The following is a 13,043-nucleotide window of genomic DNA, read 5'->3' as shown; positions in this document are numbered from 1 at the left end:
ATGTACTAGGCATGATTCGGAGTGTAGACACCTGCTGCGGGGCATAAAACTTAGTACAAATATTTCACAAACATTTGCCAACAATCAACAAATCGCTCCTACACTTGAAACCAAGATCCGGTGGAATGACTCCCACCCTGAACCACATGCCAAACAGCAGCAGCACTGTTTGTTAATTTTGTATCTTTAAAATTATAATAGTGGTGATATCAAACAAATACTCTAGGAGTATCTACACAAAATACTCTACAACTTCGGTATTCAATGGATAATTAAATTCTGCAATCTATAAGTTCTAAAACATCTGACAAGATAACTGACTGAATTTGTTTCAGACAGCAGCATAGTTAACTTCAAAATTTGATATATCCCAAAATACTCAACCAAAAATCATGACATTCTGCTGACAGTAAGAACTTTTATCCCTCTACAAAAGTCTCCATAGTTGGAAGAGCTAATTCGGCCATTTACTAGATGAAACCTACCAGTGAACAGACCCGCTCATTTTTGTTAGGCAAACAGGAACAGCCGCAGTGAAACAAACATAACTGGAGTTTCAAACTTCATATGAATGCACTCTTTAACAATCTGAAAAGATTATGAAATTATCTACAGCTTCTTTTACCAATCTAAAGTTTAATTCTGTTGATAAAATTGCCTAAATCTTAAGAGAACAGATTCTAGACAGAATTATGAGACTGAAAAACTGCTATTATCAAACTGCAATGACTTTCTGATCTGATGTCCGATTGAAGTGTTCTTCGCGGCCACGGAAAGATCTACAAATTATCTATGACTCATATATTAGACTTTTTATTTTTTTTGAGGCCACTAAGACCACGGAAAACTGGCATGAACAGAAATTGTTGAATCTGCCATTCTGCAGAAAACTAAATTCGAGATCAAAACCTAACGCCACATCTAATCCAACCTCTAATCCTTTAATCCCCATGATCCACAACCTTGAAAAGCACATAATTATAGGGAGGAACAAGGATCCCATCCATACCTAGGGTTCCCTCAAGAAATTCTGCAAGAAGAGATGGGGAAGAACATCTCCTTGATCCTCTCTTCCTCTTCAATTCAACGTGCTCCTCCTCTTCTCGATCCTTGCTACGTGGGGGAGATCTAGAGGGAGGAGGAAGCCGTGGAGAGGGTAGAGGGCGGCTACCCAAGTGGAGGAGAGGAAGAGGGAGGGGGCGGCGGCCAAAGGGGTGGAAAAGGTGGGGCGGCTGCAACAATTGGGAGGAGAGGGGGTCGGCTAGGGTTGGGGAGGGGGGGCTCCCATCCATCGGATCGAGATCAAAGGCCCGAACACGCTCTCCCATCTGAGCTCCCGACCCCAGCGGGAAAAAATGACAAAAGATCTATTGTTTCTCTAAGGAATGCCTCCTGAAACTCCAAACCCCAATGCCACAGAACATGAAAGAAAAGAGAAAAAGAAATTTAACTTCTTTTCAGAAAATTGGGATATCACACTCTACCCCCCTTAAAAAGAATTTGTCCTCGAATTCGACCACTCCAAGCAAAGCATCCAAGATACCCCTTATAGCACCACCATTCAAAACATGGGTAAATTATTGGTCTTAATTAACACAATAACTTCTACCTCGGACTAATTGTCTAAGGAAACTACACAACCTGATATCCAGCATGAAACAACATGCAATGAAGCTCAAAGCAAGTCATAGATGCAATCAACACTACGATTTCACACTATCGAATTTGGATGCAGCTATACATCAACATCAATGTCTTCAAACAACACTCTTTTATGAAGGGGTAATATGCACTAAGCACAACCCTTACCAGCTTCAACAATTCATTTTAATTCAATGGTGAAACATCCACACCAGATGAATGTATAAGAAGATCAAACACCCCACCTCAAAGCACCACAAAACAAGTGGTTCTATTGAAACAAAACTCCTAATCTTCCTAAAACTTGTTCTTGCCATCATGAAAAGATAATCATGTAATCTCACATTCTTTGCACCCACAAAAGAGAGAAAGTCTACAAAACTAATGGAGCAATAAAGCCGGTAAGAAGCCAATAACATTCTGCGCGGCACAGTTCATCAGAAATGCCAAAACTCCACAAAGAGCACTGACAGCACAACAACAACACAATACTTGCTTAACCAATGTCACTATACTTCATCCAAAACTCAACTAAGAAAAATATCTAAACTAGTAAAGTTAACCTACACATAATATAAGTCTTCATCTATTATAGTTCAGAAACTTACATTTCATTCTATCATACGATGCACTCAATGTACCAGACATACAGGGTCAATAATAACCCTGTAATCCTTCACACGTGGACAAACATCTCAAGCTGATGTAAAAACCACATCATTTAGGAATAGGTGACTAACCACACCCAACCCACTCTAGGCTAGACAATGACTTCATTCAAACCAATAGATAAGTGGTCCAACAATGGCTCCACAAGCATGCATCAGGGAGATAACCATCAGATCCTCAACGTATTAATATATAATCGATGGATCAGGAAAATCAAAGATTTATTCTACAATTAGCATGACTAACATGCAACCACTTTAAACCACATCTAGGCTTTGTGGCTACTAAAACACAAGATAGAATGGAGACATGTAAGCCACTCTGGCTAGCTATGTAAAGACTTCCCCCAAAAGCCATATAAAAGTACCAATATTCATTTCTTTCAGAACTGGTTTCTCAGCATAAACAATCATTCTTTGAAAAGATAGTTGGAGCTATCCACCAATCGCCCAACAACTTAAATTCAAATCGATGGTTACCTTGTAACCCAAAACACGCAATTCACACTCATCTTAGAAACATCCTCAATCAAGCATATATAACAATATTATTGTAATAAAACTCAACCATGAAAAACATGTTGAAAACAACATAGGCATGCATGTATATCACAAGCATAATAACAACTTCAATCTCACAAAAGACCAGCGATATTAATTGTATTAATAAAACAATATCAAAATTTAGAAATGAATTATATCAGGCATTAAGTCATAAACAACTTACCACATCACCGTAAAGGAATAGGGAGGGTGAAATTATTTCATCTGCACTTCAAAGACATTAACATATATCAAAGATATTTAAACTCATGCCCTTCCTATATGTGCATGTGTGCAATTTCACGTTCAATTTACCTAGAATCTAAAGCCTAAGCTTTGATACCAACTGTAACACCCCGGGATCCACAAACACCCCAAAATGCTACTAAACTACACAACTAACATTCATATATAAAATTTTGACAGCATCTCCTTTGAAAATTTGCATAAACGTGGAAGTAACAGAGTATAAACAGATATCATGATAAGAAAACATACTAGACATTAATAATCTGCTAGCAATGGGAAGATAACCATAATGACATGAACTGAATTAACTAGTGTGCACGACTAGTTAAAAAACAAAAATCCTTTGACAAAAAGTTTCTAATTAAATCATGGTTGTGCCTGGGCAGCGTTATTATGAGAGTGAAGGTGGACATGCTGCTACTTCCCTCATTCCCAACATGAATCAAGTACCTGCATTGAGTAATGCAAGAGTGAGATGAAACATCTCAGCAAGTAAATTGTTTTGACGAGATATTTAAACCAAAAAATTGGATTAATCAACATTTTAAAGAGAACACAATTGAGATCAGAAATACTTGTAGATATAGAACTCAATAGTCCTAAAATAACCAATGCCATCTCATTTTCTCGAACAACCACAATAGGTTGTATAACACTTCCCTGCGTCAACATTACCTGCAAATATCACTTCAATGTATGCATAGGAATGCAATGTGTAAGTCCTCTGTCTTCATACCTCTTAGAGTATAAAACCACACCATCTGCAAATATCACTTCAATGAATGCATATGAATGTAATGCATGTCCTCTGCCTTCATACCTCTAAGGGTATGAAGCTGCATCGTACCCCTCCTCGGGCAACGTACGATGCTAAGTTGTACCGGTACGGTCGGACCATAGGTCACGACAAAACTTCAGATGCAAGTGAATCATGCAATGTATATGGCATGCTGCATTTATCAATATACTTCACTTCCTTCACATACAATACAAACCTCAAACAATACTTCGTTTACCTTCGGATACAATACAAACCTCAAATAATACTTCATTTACCTTCAGGGGTGTGAATTAATCTCGTGGGTCATACTCAAATCATCATCATCATCAATATATGATTAAGCATCAATATAATACAATCAAGTAAAGCATCACCATAGGGTTCAATTATGAAAGAATTCGATGATTCTGAATATTAGAGTGTAGGCGATGAAACAACAAGTCAAAACGGTAGCAACCACCGCTACATTCACTTGCCTTCATCGAAGAAGAAAAATGTACTAGGCATGATCCGGAGTGTAGACACCTGCTGCGGGGCATAAAACTTAGTACAAATATTTCACAAACATTTGCCAACAATCAACAAATCGCTCCTACACTTGAAACCAAGATCCGGTGTAATGACTCCCACCTTGAACCACATGTCAAACAGCAGCAGCACTGTTTGTTAATTTTATATCTTTAAAATTATAACAGTGGTGATATCAAACAAATACTCTAGGAGTATCTACACAAAATACTCTACAACTTTGGTATTCAATGGATAATTAAATTCTGCCATCTATAAGTTCTAAAACATGTGACAAGATAACTGACTGAATCTGTTTCAGACAGCAGAAAAGTTGACTTCAAAATTCGATATCTCCCAAAATACTCAACCAAAAATCATGACATTCTGTTGGCAGTAAGAACTTTTATCTCTCTATAAAAGTCTCCATAGTTGGAAGAGCTAATTCGGCCATTTACTAGATGAAACCAACCAGTGAACAGACCCGCTCATTTTTGTTAGGCAAACAGGAACAGCCACAGTAAAACAAACATAACTGGAGTTTCAAACTTCATATGAATGCACTCTTTAAAAAGCTGGAAAGATTATGAAATTATATACAACTTCTTTTACCAATCTAAAGTTTAATTCTGTTGATAAAATTGACTAAATCTTAAGAGAACAGATTCTACACCGAATTATGAGACTGAAAAACTGCTATAATCAAACTGCAATAACTTTCTGATCTGATGTCTGATTGAGGTGTTCTTTGCGGCCACGGAAAGATCTACAAATTATCTACGACTCATATATAGACTTTTTATTTTTTTGAGGCCACTAAGACCACGGAAAACTAATATGAACAGAAACTATCGAATCTGCCATTCTGCAGAAAACTAAATTCGAGATCAAAACCTAACGCCAAATCTAATCCAACCTCTAATCGTTTAATCCCCATGATCCACAACCTTCAAAAGCACATAATTATAGGGAGGAACAAGGATCCCATCCATACCTAGGGTTCCCTCAAGAAATTCTGCAAGAAGAGATGGGGAAGAACATCTCCTTGATCCTCTCTTCCTCTTCAATTCAACGTGCTCCTCCTCTTCTCGATCCTTGCTACGTGGGGGAGATCTAGAGGGAGGAGGAAGCCATGGAGAGGGTAGAGGGCGGCTACCCAAGTGGAGGAGAGGAAGAGGGAGGGGGCGGCGGCCAAAGGGGTGGAAAAGGTGGGGGCGGCTGCAACAATTGGGAGGAGAGGGGTCGGCTAGGGTTGGGGAGGGGGGCTCCCATCCATCGGATCGAGATCAAAGGCCCGAACACGCTCTCCCATCTGAGCTCCTGACCCCAGCAGAAAAAAAATGACAAAAGATCTACTATTTCCCTGAGGAATGCCTCCTGAAACTCCAAACCCCAATGCCACAGAACATGAAAGAAAAGAGAAAAAGAAATTTAACTTCTTTTCAGAAAATTGGGATATCACACATCACTTGTCGTGTCGGGCTGGAGTCTTCTGCACTACTCATCTCGGAGTTGCCTACATTTAATAGAAATGCAATACTCACCAATTTGATTATAGACCATTCAAAACAGAAATACAATACTTAACATACAATGTTATACAACTAAAGTGCACAAGCACATAAATTAAATTGAACTACAATATGTCCGCAAACATCAAACAATACCAGAGTGATTACAACACACACATTCAAAACTAGACAGGAAAACTTAACAGTGTATCAAAGCATTATTACAACACCACACAGACAAGCTACTTGTTATTAATATGATTCCATTGGAACCTAATCCAATGGAGGCGTCCCTCTTTGCTTGTCAGTTGAAGAAAAAACTTCCTATTTATATCGTTTTTGCAAAGAATATTTGCCATGCAGTACAAACCAGAGTCTTCTTCAAGTCCATCTTCCTTTAAGAGTCGCACAACCTCGACAACTTCTTTGTTTCCACGATTAAGAGTCTTCTTCAAGTCCAGCTGGTTTCTGATGCTAATGCAATCAGAAATATTAGCAATGTGATCTTCCAAACTCATCCTTTTCGCCTTAGGGGGGCTATCCAATGTGGCTTCTCTGATCCTTTTGGACGAGCAACCCACACCGTCATCAGGAGTACCGTGGCTGCCATAGCTTCACAAGGGTTCATGGACACCTCCAGCACTAATCAAATTGCCCCTGTCGTGTGTGGTTCGACCAAACAAAGTGTAAAGCTCATCAAGAAAGGGTGGTGGTTTTCCTCGACTGCCCTGAGGACTAGGATCCTGCGTTTGAACATAGTGCAGATTTAGTATTGGTCCATAAAAAAGCTTGTAATCAATTCATGAACAATGTACCCCTTCCTGGGTCCCCCAGTACGAATCATCTGCTGCTATATCACCAGTCCTTGGTTCAAGGCCAAGCCCAGTATGGTTCTACAAGTATTGCCACTGCTGGAAAGACCTTCGGAGCAAGTTCAATTTGTTTTGCAGTTTTTTGTTGTCATAATCAAGACCAGTCTGCTCTCTGAAGCTGCGATACACTTGTTGCCATCCATATTAGTTAAGCCCATGCTATTGAAGTTATTAAGGTCCTTCTGATTGATGCATAGGTCAATGAATATTTTAGTTGTCATCGGATCCCAACTGGCATGGTCCGACGAACTCATCTGTGGGCAAGTTGCACATGCACGTAACTATTTGGAACAGAGGACATGTAGTAAAAGAAACAAGAACTTGTTGTCGTCAAAGAAACAAGATAAGAGCTTGTTGTAAGTCAATGAATACAAAGGCGCATTTAACAATTTCTGAAACAGAGGACATAAGAAACAAGTTAAGTTATGCACAAAAGAACTTACCGTGGAAGTGGTTTTGGCACGCTTCTTGCGTAGGTTGTACTGAACAGGTGTAGTTCTCTTGTCACACGCAGGTTTGTCCGGGGAACAAGAATCAGTGAATGAATGTGCCAGATTGGGCAAACTTATGCAGGAACTACGCCAAAAAAGAAGAGTGATTTAATACATTAAAATGGAGGCACGAGGGCAGATAGCAACAGTAAAATGGAGGAACTAAGCAGTTCACCTAGATCTGGTGTCTGGCGCGTGGTGTGCAGAGTCGACGGCCGAGCCCACCGCTTACTTCACTTCAGCTAGGACGACGGAGGGAGGGCGGATCCGGCAACGACAACGAAGGAGAGGGACGTCGGCGGCTGGAGCGACAACAACGGCTGGAGTGGTTGGGATATACTAGGACGTCTGGAGCGGCGGAAACCATTGAGTCGCATATATGTCCCAACCACATCATTATCACTGGCAGTTTTCTTAAAACCCGCATGTGGAATTTTCACAGGCGGCCTGCTTAAGACACCGCTTATAGAAATGTTATTATCACTGGCGGTTTTCTTTAGTAGACCACCAGTGTAAATAATATTAGCACTGGCGATTTGCTTAAGAAACCGCATGTGGAAACATTATTTTTCACAGGCGGCCTGCTTAAGACACCGCTTGTGGAAATGTTATTATCACTGGCGGTTTTCTTTAGTAGCCCACCAATGTAAATATATTAGCACTGGCGGTTTGCTTAAGAAACCGCATGTGGAAACATGATTTTTCACAGGCGGACTGCTTAAGGCACCGCTTGTGGAAATATTATCACTGGTGGTTTTCTTTAGTGGCCCGCCAGTATAAGTTTTCCTGCTTTTTTCAAAATTTCAGAATCTTTTTCAGTGGCGGTTTCTTAAGCCAGCCGCCATTGTAAACAAGAACTGCTTTATTTATTTAAAAAGATTTGTCATCCAGTACAAACTACTTTTCCTACCAGAATAAGCTATCATGTTGCAGCCGACGACGCTTGCTGGGAGGCATCTCATCGCATTGGCTTGCCCCACCATCATCATCGCCGTCATTGTCGCCACTGCTGTCGCTGTCCTCGTCACTGCTGTCGTCGTCGTCGTTCTCGTCATCTTCGTCGTCCGAGGAGACCATGCACATCCAATGTCCAGACATCGGGTCGTCATCATTGTACAAGGACTCCACATCTGACGATTCTCCGTCGTACGCCCAAGACCACTCAGTGCTGGTGTCGGAGTCCAGCTCCCCGTCAACGAGGAACTGGAGGTCGTCCCCGTCGGTGAGGTCGCCGTCGGATTCCGATGCAACTGCGAAGTCCCATCCATCTGCATCCCAGTGCAAAGGTGCCTGTTTTTCATATGCCGCTGTAGGATCCCACTCTAGGGTTGGTTCACGGCTAGAAGAATGGGAGACAAAAGAAGCAGAGGAATCACTCGGTGATGTCGACATGGGTAAAGCTAAGCGCTGTGGCGATGAATGGAAATGTGGAAATGTGCTTGTTTTTCTGAGTTGCGATGAATGGAAATGTGGTCGATGGCCATTTAAATACAATCAAATCGAGAACTGAATCGTCGTTTACTCGAACTTTGAGGAGCAAAGAGGAGTCAAAAGTCGCCGCTTCGTGTTCGGCGATTGCCGTTTCAATTCTACAAGGGCAGGGGCAGTTGAAAAGACACAATTGTTCAACTCCACACGCGGCTGAGTTAAGGCTACAGGGACAGTTGAAAAGACACAACTGTTCAACATGAAACGGTTTCCACAGGCGGCTGAGTTAAGGTGCCGCCAGTGGAAAGAAGGTTTCCACTAGCGGTTCGTAAGACTACCGCCAGTGCTATGTTTTTCACTAACGGTTTCTTAAGCAAGACGCCAGTGGAAAGAAGGTTTTCACTGACGGTTTCTTAAGCAAGCCGCCTGTGAAATTTGTATTATAAATACCCCCACCCCCGACAGGAATAGCTAGCTCGCAGCCAACTTCCATTGGAGGCAATTTTGGAGGTCCAGATTATATAAAATACAAGGGTCGAGGTTTTGATCTTCATTTTTTGGAGGAAGGTTGCTAAGAAAGGTTGGTTTTATGTTTCATTGTCAATTTTTGTTCATATTATTTACCATTTTAGCCAAATTTTGTATCTATGCTTTTATACCACGTTCGGCTTATGTTAGATTTGGACATAAGTTCACATGAAAGCTTTGTGCACATGGTGCACATATTAAATCACCATTATCCATCTTAGATCTAACGCCTCTAGAACTGAATCGACGTGCATCGTGCATCATGTGCACTAAATCCATCATACATATGCGTCGTTCCTTGGTTTGATAGGAAACGTTAGCTTTTTCTCTTGCACAAGTGTTATGGTGTGTTTAATTTTCTGTTACTTTTTACAGGTAGTGATGGAGAGGACATCGTGGATGTATAACTTATCAAGGCTAGATCCGTCATACATATCCGAGGTCCATAGGTTTATTGATGTCGCTATGGAATATGCTTGGAGAACAAAGACAAATCACATATATTGTCCATGCATGGACTGTAAAAATGTTGTTGTATTTAATGACACAAACCAAATCATATCTCATCTGGTATGCCGAGGATTTGTGAAGGATTACACAGTTTGGACAAAGCATGGAGAGGGTAGTAGTGCGCCTTATACGACTGAAGCCGCTGAGGACGAAAGATTTCAGTTTGTTCACGGGACACACCCACCTCTTCCACAGAGCGAACATGTAATGCCAAATGTCACTGATCATGGTTACTGTGGGGGAAGCGAACATGATAGAACTCATGTTTTGCCGAATGTTATTGACGAGGAAGATGCAGAATTGTTGGAGGCAATGTTGCGTCATCATATGGATCCATCGATGTTCTTCAAGAAAGGTATGGAGTCCCTGAAGAAAGCATCAGAAGAGCCTTTGTACGATGAGTCTAAGGGTTGTACCAAAGAGTTCATGACGCTCCGGTCTATGTTAAAGTTGTTGATGTTAAAAGCTAGATATGGTTTGTCTGATGCTGGCTTTGACTCGTTCTTCAATATCATCGCAGACATGCTTCCAAAGGAGAACAAAGTGCCTGCTAACACGTACTATGCAAAGAAACTAATTAGTCCGCTCGCTATGGATGTGGAGAAGATCCACACGTGTAGAAATCATTGTATCCTTTATCGAGGCGATGATTATAAAGACTTGGAGAGCTGCACAAAGTGTAATGCAAGTAGGTACAAGACGAATAAAGACTATCGAGAGGATGAGTGTGTTGCATCCGTGTCTAAGGGCAAGAAGAGAAAGAAAGCCCAAAAGAAGACTTCAAAATCCACGAGCAAAGAAAAGGAAGTAGACTATTATGCGCTCAAAAAGGTTCCTGCTTTGGTGATGTGGTACCTCCCCATCGTAGATCGATTGAGGTGTTTGTTCGCTAACCCCGAGGATGCCAAACTTATGAGCTGGCATGCTTCTGATGAGCACAAAAATGATGGGAAGCTTCGACATCCAGCCGATGGGAAGCAGTGGCAAGATTTCAATAACAATCATCGATACTTTGCCGATGAACCAAGAAATGTTAGGTTCGCACTGAGTACCGATGGAATGAATACATTTGATGTGAGGAGCAGTAAGCATAGCACATGGCCAGTGATCCTCACCATATACAACCTTCCTCCATGGTTGATGCAGAAACGAAAGTACATTTTGTTAACCATTCTTATTTCTGGACCTACACAACCTGGAGTTGATATGGATGTATTTTTGGAGCCCTTAATGGAGGATATGAAAATATTGTGGGAAACGGGTGTTCAAATTTTGGATGAGTATAGTAAAGATTCGTTCACACTAAGAGCAACTATTTTTGTTACGATCAACGATTACCTTGCTCTCTTCACATTATCAAGCCAGTTCAAGGGAAAGGTTGGTTGCACGGTATGTATTGATGAAACTGCTTATGTGTCCCTTGCTGCATCTAAGAAGATAGTGTACATGAGGCACAGACACTTTTTATTGGAAGGACACAGGTACCGCATGCGAAAGATGGATAAGTACTTCGACAATAATGGTGAACTACATTCTACTCCTCCATCGCGTAACAATAGAGGTCATAGAGTTTTTGAAATAGTCAAGAATATCAACATTGTTTTTGGGAAGAAGACAAAAGATGGGAAAACAATGAAAGATGCCAAACCAGCTTTGGGGGCTATATTCAAAAAGAAGTCTATTTTCTTCGAGTACTTGCCTTACTGGAAAGAGTTTGATGTGTGACATGCAATCGATGGTATGCACGTTCAGAAAAACGTTTTTGAACGCATAATTGGCACCTTGCTAGACATAAAGGGCAAAACAAAAGAAGGGCTCAATTCACGCGTGGACATGGTAAACTTAGGCATAAAAAAGAACTACTTCATGTTCTTCAAGAAAATGGGAAGTACCATCACCCGGCAGCAAGCTACAATCTTAATGTAGATGAGAAACATGCGATGTGTGTTTGGCTCAAGAATTTGAGAGTCCCATCCGGATTTTGTTCTAGCATACGGAGTATTGTGTCAATGAAAGACCTGACGGTCACCAACTACAACTCACATGATTGTCATGTCATGTTAACTACATTCCTACCTATTGCCATCAGGGCTATAAATCCTTTATTTTTAAAGATGGCAATCACACGGTTGTGCTACTTTTTCAATAGAATTTCACAGAAGGTAATTGACCGGGATGAGTTAGCATCTCTTCAGGAATTCACAGTGGAGACAATATCACAGTTTGAGATGTGTTTCCCTCCATCGTTCTTTGATATTATGGTGCACCTTGTGGTGCACTTGGTACCACAAATAGAGGCATTGGGTCCTATGTACTTGCACGAAATGTGGACGTATGAGCGTTTCATGTCAATACTGAATGGTTATGTATCAACTCGTGCTCGTCCCGAGGCATCCATGATAGAGGGGTATTATACCGAAGAGGTCATTGAGTCGGGAGGACCATTTTGCAATAGTATACTAAAAGACCAGGTTGCAATAGGTCTGTCTCTGTCACGATACGAGGGTAGATTGTATGGAAGCGGTAGGATGGGACAGAAATCCTTCATCCCACCAAATTATAATACAGTACTTGAGGCACATCACAGCATCCTACATCAGCTAGAGATAATGGAGCCATTTATCCAACACATCAATGAGCTTCGCGAGCAAAATCCTGGGCAAACATATGATTGGGTAATGAAGCGACATAAGCTGCGGTTCAACACATGGCTAATTGTGAAGGACATTCCACACAGAGATACAATAGAAGAACAAACCATTAATGGGTTGGCATCTGGACCATCACGCCAGGTCACGACATGGCAAACATATGACATTAGTGGATTTACATTTTGTACCAAGTCCAAGGACAAAAGAAGCATATCACAAAACAACGGTGTTCGATGCAAGGCCATAGACGATGAAACTGGTCATACTATTACATATTTTGGCTTTATTGAGGACATATGGGAGCTAGACTATGGTACATTTAATATCTCAGTTTTCTGATGTCAATGGGTTGAAGACAAACATATCACGATAAACAAATATGGGGTGCGGGTTCTGGATCTAAATAATACCGGTTACAAAGATGGCCCATGGATCCTTGCTAATCGTGCTGCACAGGTCTTCTATGCTGAACAGATCATCCCTGACAACGAGAAGAAAAGCACAGACAAATTGAAGCATGTAGTTTTTCCAGGAAAACAACAAGCTATAGGAGTTGATGGTGTATCTGATATGGAGGATTTTAACCAATTCAATGACATGTCTCTTTTCATAGACCATCCAACCAAGATAAGGAACGTTGAGCGAAGCATCCCACGTAAAATG

The sequence above is a fragment of the Zea mays genome, chromosome 5, assembly GCF_902167145.1.
Source record: "Zea mays cultivar B73 chromosome 5, Zm-B73-REFERENCE-NAM-5.0, whole genome shotgun sequence".
In the NCBI taxonomy this organism is placed as follows: domain Eukaryota; kingdom Viridiplantae; phylum Streptophyta; class Magnoliopsida; order Poales; family Poaceae; genus Zea; species Zea mays.
This window is presented reverse-complemented; position numbering follows the sequence as displayed.